Below are 14,364 nucleotides of genomic sequence, written 5' to 3' on the forward strand. Positions count from 1 at the left end.
AGGTAAGAATACAAAATATCACATGCACATAACCATTTTCTTTTTTATTAATAATAGTATAATACATTTTCTTTATACGTTGTCTTTTCAGATAGCAAATGTACATACCAATGCAAGGCATTTGGAACCAATCACAGGTAAGAAATATTTTAGTCTATCTAATAGTATAATTCATTTTCTTTTTACTTTCTATTTGCAGATATCAGCTATAGACATACCATTGCAAGGCTGTTGAAACCAGTCACAGGTAAGGATGCCACATCCACAGGTATGTGTGCTAAGATATATTAAGTGTAGCTAAGGGTCTAGAGGTTTAAGTTTCAATGCATTTTAAATTTTGGTATTTTTTTGTAAATTTATTTGATATAATGTGTAAGGTGGCATTATTGGTATAGTACATTTTGCCTGCAGGTATGTGTGTAGCTAAGATATATTAAGTGTAGCTAAGGGTCTAGAGCTTTAAGTTTCAATGCATTTTAAATTTTGGTATTTTTTTGTAAATTTATTTGATATAATGTGTAAGGTGGCATTATTGGTATTGTAAACTTTGCCTGCATGTGTGTGTAGCTAAGATATATTAAGTGTAGCTAAGGGTCTAGAGGTTTAAGTTTCAATGCATTTTAAATCATGGTATTTTTTGGGTAAATTTATTTGATATAAATAATGTGTAAGGTGGTATTATTGGTATTTTAAACTTTGCCTGCATGTGTGTATAGCTAAGATATATTAAATGTAGCTAAGGATCTAGAGCTTTAAGTTTCAATGCATTTTAAATTATGGTATTTTTTGTAAATGTATTTGATATAATGTGTAAGGTGGCATTATATTTTGGTTTAGTAAATTTTGCCTGCATGTGTGTGTAGCTAAGATATATTAAATGTAGCTAAGGGTCTAGAGGTTTAAGTTTCAATGCATTTTAAATCATGATATTTTTTCGTAAACTTATTTGATATAATGTGTAAGGTGGCATTATTGGTATTTAAAACTTTGCCTGCAGGTGTGGGTAGCTAAGATATATTAATGGTAGCTAAGGGTCTAGAGGTTTAAGTTTCAATGCATTTTTAATCATGGTATTTTTTGTATATGTAATTGATATAATGTGTAAGGTGACATTTTATTTTGGTATTGTACATTTTGCCTGCAGGTATGTTTGTAGCTAAGATATATTAAGTGTAGCTAAGGGTCTAGAAGTTTAAGTTTCAATGCATTTTTAAATCATAGTATCTTTTTTATAAATTTATTTGATATAATGTGTAAGGTGGCATTATTGGTATTGTAAACTTTGTCTGCAGGCAGCTAAGATTTATTAAGTGTAGCTAAGGGTCTACAGGTTTAAGTTTCAATGCATTTTAAATAATGGTATTTTTTGGTAAACTTATTTGATATAATGTGTAATGTGGTAGGTAATGGTAAAATATAGTTTTTATTTAGGTACTCCTTTCAGGTCATACTATATGGATGGATAGATGCAAGGCTGTTTTTGGAACCAATTACAGGTAAGAAACATCATATTCTATGTAATGGTATAATTAATTGTCTATTTAGTTACTCTTTTCAGATCACACTATGTATGTACAGGTTCAAGGCATTTGGAACAAATAACAGGTAAGAAACATCATATCCTATGTTATATTATTAAGAGTATAATTCATTTTCTTTATACTTTTTCTTTTCAGATGGCACCTATGGACATACCAATGCAAGGCTGTTGGACAAAATGAAAGGTAAGAAACATCTTAGTCTATCTAATAGTATAATTCATTTTCTTTTTAACTTCTCTTTTCATGTATTACCATGGGAGACCGATGCAAGGATGTTGGAACTAATCACATATAGAGAACATCAGATGTACTCAGATGCAAGACTGTTGGAATCATTCAGGTAAATAAAAAAAATAAACATCTTAGCCTATCTAATGGTATAGTTAGTTTATTTAAACATTCTCCTTTCATTCATTAATTTTTATTACTTTTCAGGTATTTCTAATAAAAGTACATTTGTTATTTTTAATTTCAACCCGTCACCGGTATGCAAATGTACATAGTAAGTTTTCCTTACTATTTAATTTTTCAGATTGCACCTATGGATATACCGATGCAAGGTTGTTTCAACCAATCACAGGTAAGAAACATCATTTTCTACGTAATGGTATAATTAATTGTCTATTTAGCTACTATTTTCAGATCGCACTATGTATGTACAGGTTCAAGGCATTTGGAACCAATCAAAGGTAAGAGACATCATATCCTATGTTATATTATTAATAGTATAATTCATTTTCTTGATACTTTTTCTTTTCAGATGGCACCTATGGACATACCAATGCAAGGCTGTTGAAGAAAATGAAAGGTAAGAAACATCTTAGTCTATCTAATAGTATAATTCATTTTCTTTTTAACTTCTCTTTTCAGGTAGGACCATGGGGAGACCGATGCAAGGATGTTGGAACTAATCACAAATAGGGAACATCAGATGTACTCAGATGCAAGACTGTTGGAATCATTCAGGTAAATAAAAGAAATAAACATCTTAGCCTATCTAATGGTATAATTAGTTTATTTAACATTCTCCTTTCATTCAGTCTTTTTTATTACATTTCAGGTCTTTCTGATAAAAGTGCATTTGTTATTTTTAATTTCAACCCGTCACCGGTATGCAAATGAACAAAGTAAGTTTTCCTTACTATTTAATTTTTCAGATTGCACCTATGGATATACCGATGCAAGGTTACTGCAACCAATCACAGGTAAGAAACATCATATGCTATGTAATGGTATAATTAATTGTCTACTTAGTTACTCTTTTCAGATCGCACTTTGTATGTACAGGTTCAAGGCATTTGGAACCAATCACAGGTAAGAAACATCATATCCTATGTTATATTATTAAGAGTATAATTCATTTTCTTTATACTTTATCTTTTCAGATGGCCCCTATGGACATACCAATGCAAGGCTGTTGGACAAAATGAAAGGTAAGACTTATCTTTGTCTATCTAATAGTATAATTCATATTCTTTTTTACTTCTCTTTTCAGGTATTACCATGGGGAGACCGATGCAAGGATGTTGGAACTAATCACATATAGGGAACATCAGATGTACTCAGATGCAAGACTGTTGGAATCATTCAGGTAAATAAAAAAATAAACATCTTAGCCTATCTAATGGTATAATTAGTTTATTTAAACATTCTCCTTTCATTCATTCTTTTTTATTCCTTTTTAGGTCTTTCCGATAAAAGTACATTTTTTCAACCAGTCACCGGTATGCAAATGTACATAGTAAGTTTTCCTTACTATTTAATTTTTCAGATTGCACCTATGAATATACCGATGCAAGGTTGTTTCAAACAATAACAGGTAAGAAACATCATATTCTATGTAATGGTATAATTAATTGTCTATTTAGTTACTCTTTTCAGATCGCACTAAGGATGTACAGGTTCAAGGCATTTGGAACCAATCACAGGTAAGAGACATCATATCCTATGTTATATTATTAATAGTAGAATTCATTTTCTTGATACTTTTTCTTTTCAGATGGCACCTATTGACATACCAATGCAAGGCTGTTGAAGAAAATGAAAGGTAAGAATTATCTTAGTCTATCTAATAGTATAATTCATTATCTTTTTAACTTCTCTTTTCAGGTAGGACCATGGGGAGACCGATGCAAGGATGTTGGAACTAATCACATATAGGGAACATCAGATGTACTCAGATGCAAGACTGTTGGAATCATTCAGGTAAATAAAAAAAATAAACATCTTAGCCTATCTAATGGTATAGTTAGTTTTTTTAATATTCTCCTTTCATTCATTCTTTTTTTTTTTTTACTTTTCAGGTCTTTCCGATAAAAGTACATTTTTAATTTTTAATTTCAACCCGTCACAGGTATGCAAATGAACATAGTAAGTTTTCCTTACTATTTAATTTTTCAGATTGCACCTATGGATATACCGATGCAAGGTTGTTTCAACCAATCACAGGTAAGAAACATCATTTTCTACGTAATGGTATAATTAATTGTCTATTTAGCTACTATTTTCAGATCGCACCTATGGGTGTACAGGTTCAAGGCATTTGGAACCAATCACAGGTAAGAAACATTACATCAAACATTGTATAAAATAATTTTCCTTTTGATTTCAACTTTATCCTTTCAGATAGCATTGGAGGTACAGATGCAAGAAACTTGGTATTATTATACCAGATCTCACCTATAGACATGTCAATTGAGGGCTGTTGGAAACAAGTGAATCACAGGTAAGAATACAACATATCACATGCACATAACCATTTTCTTTTTTATTAATAATAGTATAATACATTTTCTTTATACGTTCTCTTTTCAGATAGCAAATGTACATACCAATGCAAGGCATTTGGAACCAATCACAGGTAAGAAATATCTTAGTCTATCTAATAGAATAATTCATTTTGTTTTCACTTTCTATTTGCAGATATCAGCTATAGACATACCATTGCAAGGCTGTTGAAACCAGTCACAGGTAAGGATGCCACATCCACAGGTATGTGTAGCTAAGATATATTAAGTGTAGCTAAGGGTCTACAGGTTTAAGTTTCAATGCATTTTAAATTTTGGTATTTTTTTGTAAATTTATTTGATATAATGTTTAAGGTGGCATTATTGGTATAGTACATTTTGCCTGCAGGTATGTGTGTAGCTAAGATATATTAAGTGTAGCTAAGGGTCTAGAGCTTTAAGTTTCAATGCATTTTAAATTTTGGTATTTTTTTGTAAATTTATTTGATATAATGTGTAAGGTGGCATTATTGGTATTGTAAAGTTTGCCTGCATGTGTGTGTAGCTAAGATATATTAAGTGTAGCTAAGGGTCTAGAGGTTTAAGTTTCAATGCATTTTAAATCATGGTATTTTTGGGGTAAATTTATTTGATATAAATAATGTGTAAGGTGGTATTATTGGTATTTTAAACTTTGCCTGCATGTGTGTATAGCTAAGATATATTAAATGTAGCTAAGGATCTAGAGCTTTAAGTTTTAATGCATTTTAAATTATGGTATTTTTTGTAAATGTATTTGATATAATGTGTAAGGTGGCATTATATTTTGGTTTAGTAAATTTTGCCTGCATGTGTGTGTAGCTAAGATATATTAAATGTAGCTAAGGGTCTAGAGGTTTAAGTTTCAATGCATTTTAAATCATGATATTTTTTCTTAAACTTATTTGATATAATGTGTAAGGTGGCATTATTGGTATTTAAAACTTTGCCTGCAGGTGTGGGTAGCTAAGATATATTAATGGTAGCTAAGGGTCTAGAGGTTTAAGTTTCAATGCATTTTTAATCATGGTATTTTTTGTATATGTAATTGATATAATGTGTAAGGTGACATTTTATTTTGGTATTGTACATTTTACCTGCAGGTATGTTTGTAGCTAAGATATATTAAGTGTAGCTAAGGGTCTAGAAGTTTAAGTTTCAATGCATTTTTAAATCATAGTATCTTTTTTATAAATTTATTTGATATAATGTGTAAGGTGGCATTATTGGTATTGTAAACTTTGTCTGCAGGCAGCTAAGATTTATTAAGTGTAGCTAAGGGTCTACAGGTTTAAGTTTCAATGCATTTTAAATAATGGTATTTTTTGGTAAACTTATTTGATATAATGTGTAATGTGGTAGGTAATGGTAAAATATAGTTTTTATTTAGGTACTCCTTTCAGGTCATACTATATGGATGGATAGATGCAAGGCTGTTTTTGGAACCAATTACAGGTAAGAAACATCATATTCTATGTAATGGTATAAGTAATTGTCTATTTAGTTACTCTTTTCAGATCACACTATGTATGTACAGGTTCAAGGCATTTGGAACAAATAACAGGTAAGAGACATCATATCCTATGTTTTATTATTAATAGTATAATTCATTTTCTTGATACTTTTTCTTTTCAGATGGCACCTATGGACATACCAATGCAAGGCTGTTGAAGAAAATGAAAGGTAAGAAACATCTTAGTCTATCTAATAGTATAATTCATTTTCTTTTTAACTTCTCTTTTCAGGTAGGACCATGGGGAGACCGATGCAAGGATGTTGGAACTAATCACATATAGGGAACATCAGATGTACTCAGATGCAAGACTGTTGGAATCATTCAGGTAAATAAAAGAAATAAACATCTTAGCCTATCTAATGGTATAATTAGTTTATTTAACATTCTCCTTTCATTCAGTCTTTTTTATTACTTTTCAGGTATTTCTAATAAAAGTGCATTTGTTATTTTTAATTTCAACCCGTCACCGGTATGCAAATGAACAAAGTAAGTTTTCCTTACTATTTAATTTTTCAGATTGCACCTATGGATATACCGATGCAAGGTTGCTGCAACCAATCACAGGTAAGAAACATCATATTCTATGTAATGGTATAATTACTTGTCTATTTAGTTACTCTTTTCAGATCACACTATATATGTACATGTTCAAGGCATTTGGAACCAATCACAGGTAAGAAACATTACATCAAACATTGTATAAAATAATTTTCCTTTTAATTTCAACTTTCTCCTTTCAGAGCATTGGAGGTACAGATGCAACAAACTTGGTATTATTATACCAGATCTCACCTATAGACATGTCAATTGAGGGCTGTTGGAAACAAGTGAATCACAGGTAAGAATACAACATATCACATGCACATAACCATTTTCTTTTTTATTAATAATAGTATAATTCATTTTCTTTATACTTTATCTTTTCAGATGGCACCTATGGACATATCAATGCAAGGCTGTTGAAGAAAATGAAAGGTAAGAATTATCTCAGTCTATCTAATAGTATAATTCATTTTCTTTTTTACCTTCATTTTCAGGTAGGACCATAGGGAGATTGATGCAAGGATGTTGGAACTAATCACATATAGGGAACATCAGATGTACTCAGATGCAAGACTGTTGGAATCATTCAGGTAAATAAAAAAATAAACATCTTAGCCTATCTAATTGTATAGTTAGTTTTTTTAACATTCTCTTTTCATTCATTCTTTTTTTTCACTTTTCAGGTCTTTCCGATAAAAGTACATTTTTTATTTTTTATTTCAACCAGTCACAGGTATGCAAATGTGGATAGTAAGTTTTGCTTACTATTTAATTTTTCAGATTGCACCTATGGATATACCGATGCAAGGTTACTGCAACCAATCACAGGTAAGAAACATCATATGCTATGTAATGGTATAATTAATTGTCTACTTAGTTACTCTTTTCAGATCGCACTATGGGTGTACAGGTTCAAGGCATTTGGAACCAATCACAGGTAAGAAACATTACATCAAACATTGTATAAAATAATTTTCCTTTTGATTTCAACTTTATCCTTTCAGATAGCATTGGAGGTACAGATGCAAGAAACTTGGTATTATTATACCAGATCTCACCTATAGACATGTCAATTGAGGGCTGTTGGAAACAAGTGAATCACAGGTAAGAATACAACATATCACATGCACATAACCATTTTCTTTTTTATTAATAATAGTATAATACATTTTCTTTATACGTTCTCTTTTCAGATAGCAAATGTACATACCAATGCAAGGCATTTGGAACCAATCACAGGTAAGAAATATCTTAGTCTATCTAATGGAATAATTCATTTTGTTTTCACTTTCTATTTGCAGATATCAGCTATAGACATACCATTGCAAGGCTGTTGAAACCAGTCACAGGTAAGGATGCCACATCCACAGGTATGTGTAGCTAAGATATATTAAGTGTAGCTAAGGGTCTACAGGTTTAAGTTTCAATGCATTTTAAATTTTGGTATTTTTTTGTAAATTTATTTGATATAATGTTTAAGGTGGCATTATTGGTATAGTACATTTTGCCTGCAGGTATGTGTGTAGCTAAGATATATTAAGTGTAGCTAAGGGTCTAGAGCTTTAAGTTTCAATGCATTTTAAATTTTGGTATTTTTTTGTAAATTTATTTGATATAATGTGTAAGGTGGCATTATTGGTATTGTAAAGTTTGCCTGCATGTGTGTGTAGCTAAGATATATTAAGTGTAGCTAAGGGTCTAGAGGTTTAAGTTTCAATGCATTTTAAATCATGGTATTTTTTGGGTAAATTTATTTGATATAAATAATGTGTAAGGTGGTATTATTGGTATTTTAAACTTTGAATGCATGTGTGTATAGCTAAGATATATTAAATGTAGCTAAGGATCTAGAGCTTTAAGTTTCAATGCATTTTAAATTATGGTATTTTTTTGTAAATGTATTTGATATAATGTGTAAGGTGGCATTATATTTTGGTTTAGTAAATTTTGCCTGCATGTGTGTGTAGCTAAGATATATTAAATGTAGCTAAGGGTCTAGAGGTTTAAGTTTCAATGCATTTTAAATCATGATATTTTTTCGTAAACTTATTTGATATAATGTGTAAGGTGGCATTATTGGTATTTAAAACTTTGCCTGCAGGTGTGGGTAGCTAAGATATATTAATGGTAGCTAAGGGTCTAGAGGTTTAAGTTTCAATGCATTTTTAATCATGGTATTTTTTGTATATGTAATTGATATAATGTGTAAGGTGACATTTTATTTTGGTATTGTACATTTTACCTGCAGGTATGTTTGTAGCTAAGATATATTAAGTGTAGCTAAGGGTCTAGAAGTTTAAGTTTCAATGCATTTTTAAATCATAGTATCTTTTTTATAAATTTATTTGATATAATGTGTAAGGTGGCATTATTGGTATTGTAAACTTTGTCTGCAAGCAGCTAAGATTTATTAAGTGTAGCTAAGGGTCTACAGGTTTAAGTTTCAATGCATTTTTAAATCATAGTATCTTTTTTGTAAATTTATTTGATATAATGTGTAAGGTGGCATTATTGGTATTGTAAACTTTGTCTGCAGGCAGCTAAGATTTATTAAGTGTAGCTAAGGGTCTACAGGTTTAAGTTTCAATGCATTTTAAATAATGGTATTTTTTGGTAAACTTATTTGATATAATGTGTAATGTGGTAGGTAATGGTAAAATATAGTTTTTATTTAGGTACTCCTTTCAGGTCATACTATATGGATGGATAGATGCAAGGCTGTTTTTGGAACCAATTACAGGTAAGAAACATCATATTCTATGTAATGGTATAATTAGTTGTCTATTTAGTTACTCTTTTCAGATCACACTATGTATGTACAGGTTCAAGGCATTTGGAACAAATAACAGGTAAGAAACATCATATCCTATGTTATATTATTAAGAGTATAATTCATTTTCTTTATATTTTTTCTTTTCAGATGGCATCTATGGACATACCAATGCAAGGCTGTTGGACAAAATCAAAGGTAAGAAACATCTTAGTCTATCTATAGTATAATTCATTTTCTTTTTTACCTTAAATTTCAGGTAGGACCATGGGGAGACCGATGCAAGGATGTTGGAACTAATCACATATAGGGAACATCAGTTGTACTCAGATGCAAGACTGTTGGAATCATTCAGGTAAATAAAAAAATAAACATCTTAGCCTATCTAATGGTATAGTTAGTTTATTTAAACATTCTCTTTTCATTCATTCTTTTTTATTATTTTCAGGTCTTTCCGATGTAAGTACATTTTTTTTTTATTTCAACCAGTCACAGGTATGCAAATGTACATAGTAAGTTTTCCTTACTAATTAATTTTTCAGATTGCACCTATGGATATACCGATGCAAGGTTGTTTCAACCAATCACAGGTAAGAAACATCATTTTCTACGTAATGGTATAATTAATTGTCTATTTAGCTACTATTTTCAGATCGCACTATGTATGTACAGGTTCAAGGCATTTGGAACCAATCAAAGGTAAGAGACATCATATCCTATGTTATATTATTAATAGTATAATTCATTTTCTTGATACTTTTTCTTTTCAGATGGCACCTATGGACATACCAATGCAAGGCTGTTGAAGAAAATGAAAGGTAAGAAACATCTTAGTCTATCTAATAGTATAATTCATTTTCTTTTTAACTTCTCTTTTCAGGTAGGACCATGGGGAGACCGATGCAAGGATGTTGGAACTAATCACAAATAGGGAACATCAGATGTACTCAGATGCAAGACTGTTGGAATCATTCAGGTAAATAAAAGAAATAAACATCTTAGCCTATCTAATGGTATAATTAGTTTATTTAACATTCTCCTTTCATTCAGTCTTTTTTATTACATTTCAGGTCTTTCTGATAAAAGTGCATTTGTTATTTTTAATTTCAACCCGTCACCGGTATGCAAATGAACAAAGTAAGTTTTCCTTACTATTTAATTTTTCAGATTGCACCTATGGATATACCGATGCAAGGTTGCTGCAACCAATCACAGGTAAGAAACATCATATTCTATGTAATGGTATAATTACTTGTCTATTTAGTTACTCTTTTCAGATCACACTATATATGTACATGTTCAAGGCATTTGGAACCAATCACAGGTAAGAAACATTACATCAAACATTGTATAAAATAATTTTCCTTTTAATTTCAACTTTCTCCTTTCAGAGCATTGGAGGTACAGATGCAATAAACTTGGTATTATTATACCAGATCTCACCTATAGACATGTCAATTGAGGGCTGTTGGAAACAAGTGAATCACAGGTAAGAATACAAAATATCACATGCACATAACCATTTTCTTTTTTATTAATAATAGTATAATTCATTTTCTTTATACTTTATCTTTTCAGATGGCACCTATGGACATATCAATGCAAGGCTGTTGAAGAAAATGAAAGGTAAGAATTATCTCAGTCTATCTAATAGTATAATTCATTTTCTTTTTTACCTTCATTTTCAGGTAGGACCATGGGGAGATTGATGCAAGGATGTTGGAACTAATCACATATAGGGAACATCAGATGTACTCAGATGCAAGACTGTTGGAATCATTCAGGTAAATAAAAAAATAAACATCTTAGCCTATCTAATTGTATAGTTAGTTTTTTTAACATTCTCTTTTCATTCATTCTTTTTTTTCACTTTTCAGGTCTTTCCGATAAAAGTACATTTTTTATTTTTTATTTCAACCAGTCACAGGTATGCAAATGTGGATAGTAAGTTTTGCTTACTATTTAATTTTTCAGATTGCACCTATGGATATACCGATGCAAGGTTACTGCAACCAATCACAGGTAAGAAACATCATATGCTATGTAATGGTATAATTAATTGTCTACTTAGTTACTCTTTTCAGATCGCACTATGGGTGTACAGGTTCAAGGCATTTGGAACCAATCACAGGTAAGAAACATTACATCAAACATTGTATAAAATAATTTTCCTTTTGATTTCAACTTTATCCTTTCAGATAGCATTGGAGGTACAGATGCAAGAAACTTGGTATTATTATACCAGATCTCACCTATAGACATGTCAATTGAGGGCTGTTGGAAACAAGTGAATCACAGGTAAGAATACAACATATCACATGCACATAACCATTTTCTTTTTTATTAATAATAGTATAATACATTTTCTTTATACGTTCTCTTTTCAGATAGCAAATGTACATACCAATGCAAGCCATTTGGAACCAATCACAGGTAAGAAATATCTTAGTCTATCTAATGGAATAATTCATTTTGTTTTCACTTTCTATTTGCAGATATCAGCTATAGACATACCATTGCAAGGCTGTTGAAACCAGTCACAGGTAAGGATGCCACATCCACAGGTATGTGTAGCTAAGATATATTAAGTGTAGCTAAGGGTCTACAGGTTTAAGTTTCAATGCATTTTAAATTTTGGTATTTTTTTGTAAATTTATTTGATATAATGTTTAAGGTGGCATTATTGGTATAGTACATTTTGCCTGCAGGTATGTGTGTAGCTAAGATATATTAAGTGTAGCTAAGGGTCTAGAGCTTTAAGTTTCAATGCATTTTAAATTTTGGTATTTTTTTGTAAATTTATTTGATATAATGTGTAAGGTGGCATTATTGGTATTGTAAAGTTTGCCTGCATGTGTGTGTAGCTAAGATATATTAAGTGTAGCTAAGGGTCTAGAGGTTTAAGTTTCAATGCATTTTAAATCATGGTATTTTTTGGGTAAATTTATTTGATATAAATAATGTGTAAGGTGGTATTATTGGTATTAGTACATTTTGCCTGCAGGTATGTGTGTAGCTAAGATATATTAAATGTAGCTAAGGATCTAGAGCTTTAAGTTTCAATGCATTTTAAATTATGGTATTTTTTGTAAATGTATTTGATATAATGTGTAAGGTGGCATTATATTTTGGTTTAGTAAATTTTGCCTGCATGTGTGTGTAGCTAAGATATATTAAATGTAGCTAAGGGTCTAGAGGTTTAAGTTTCAATGCATTTTAAATCATGATATTTTTTCGTAAACTTATTTGATATAATGTGTAAGGTGGCATTATTGGTATTTAAAACTTTGCCTGCAGGTGTGGGTAGCTAAGATATATTAATGGTAGCTAAGGGTCTAGAGGTTTAAGTTTCAATGCATTTTTAATCATGGTATTTTTTGTATATGTAATTGATATAATGTGTAAGGTGACATTTTATTTTGGTATTGTACATTTTACCTGCAGGTATGTTTGTAGCTAAGATATATTAAGTGTAGCTAAGGGTCTAGAAGTTTAAGTTTCAATGCATTTTTAAATCATAGTATCTTTTTTATAAATTTATTTGATATAATGTGTAAGGTGGCATTATTGGTATTGTAAACTTTGTCTGCAGGCAGCTAAGATTTATTAAATGTAGCTAAGGGTCTACAGGTTTAAGTTTCAATGCATTTTAAATAATGGTATTTTTTGGTAAACTTATTTGATATAATGTGTAATGTGGTAGGTAATGGTAAAATATAGTTTTTATTTAGGTACTCCTTTCAGGTCATACTATATGGATGGATAGATGCAAGGCTGTTTTTGGAACCAATTACAGGTAAGAAACATCATATTCTATGTAATGGTATAATTAGTTGTCTATTTAGTTACTCTTTTCAGATCACACTATGTATGTACAGGTTCAAGGCATTTGGAACAAATAACAGGTAAGAAACATCATATCCTATGTTATATTATTAAGAGTATAATTCATTTTCTTTATATTTTTTCTTTTCAGATGGCACCTATGGACATACCAATGCAAGGCTGTTGGACAAAATGAAAGGTAAGAAACATCTTAGTCTATCTAATAGTATAATTCATTTTCTTTTTAACTTCTCTTTTCATGTATTACCATGGGAGACCGATGCAAGGATGTTGGAACTAATCACATATAGAGAACATCAGATGTACTCAGATGCAAGACTGTTGGAATCATTCAGGTAAATAAAAAAAATAAACATCTTAGCCTATCTAATGGTATAGTTAGTTTATTTAAACCTTCTCCTTTCATTCATTAATTTTTATTACTTTTCAGGTATTTCTAATAAAAGTACATTTGTTATTTTTAATTTCAACCCGTCACCGGTATGCAAATGTACATAGTAAGTTTTCCTTACTATTTAATTTTTCAGATTGCACCTATGGATATACCGATGCAAGGTTGTTTCAACCAATCACAGGTAAGAAACATCATTTTCTACGTAATGGTATAATTAATTGTCTATTTAGCTACTATTTTCAGATCGCACTATGTATGTACAGGTTCAGGGCATTTGGAACCAATCAAAGGTAAGAGACATCATATCCTATGTTATATTATTAATAGTATAATTCATTTTCTTGATACTTTTTCTTTTCAGATGGCACCTATGGACATACCAATGCAAGGCTGTTGAAGAAAATGAAAGGTAAGAAACATCTTAGTCTATCTAATAGTATAATTCATTTTCTTTTTAACTTCTCTTTTCAGGTAGGACCATGGGGAGACCGATGCAAGGATGTTGGAACTAATCACATATAGGGAACATCAGATGTAGTCAGATGCAAGACTGTTGGAATCATTCAGGTAAATAAAAGAAATAAACATCTTAGCCTATCTAATGGTATGATTAGTTTATTTAACATTCTCCTTTCATTCATTCTTTTTTATTACATTTCAGGTCTTTCTGATAAAAGTGCATTTGTTATTTTTAATTTCAACCCGTCACCGGTATGCAAATGAACAAAGTAAGTTTTCCTTACTATTTAATTTTTCAGATTGCACCTATGGATATACCGATGCAAGGTTGCTGCAACCAATCACAGGTAAGAAACATCCTATTCTATGTAATGGTATAATTACTTGTCCATTTAGTTACTCTTTTCAGATCACACTATATATGTACATGTTCAAGGCATTTGGAACCAATCACAGGTAAGAAACATTACATCAAACATTGTATAAAATAATTTTCCTTTTAATTTCAACTTTCTCCTTTCAGAGCATTG

Source organism: Antedon mediterranea, chromosome 9 (genome assembly GCF_964355755.1).
Source record: "Antedon mediterranea chromosome 9, ecAntMedi1.1, whole genome shotgun sequence".
Taxonomy (NCBI): Eukaryota; Metazoa; Echinodermata; class Crinoidea; order Comatulida; family Antedonidae; genus Antedon; species Antedon mediterranea.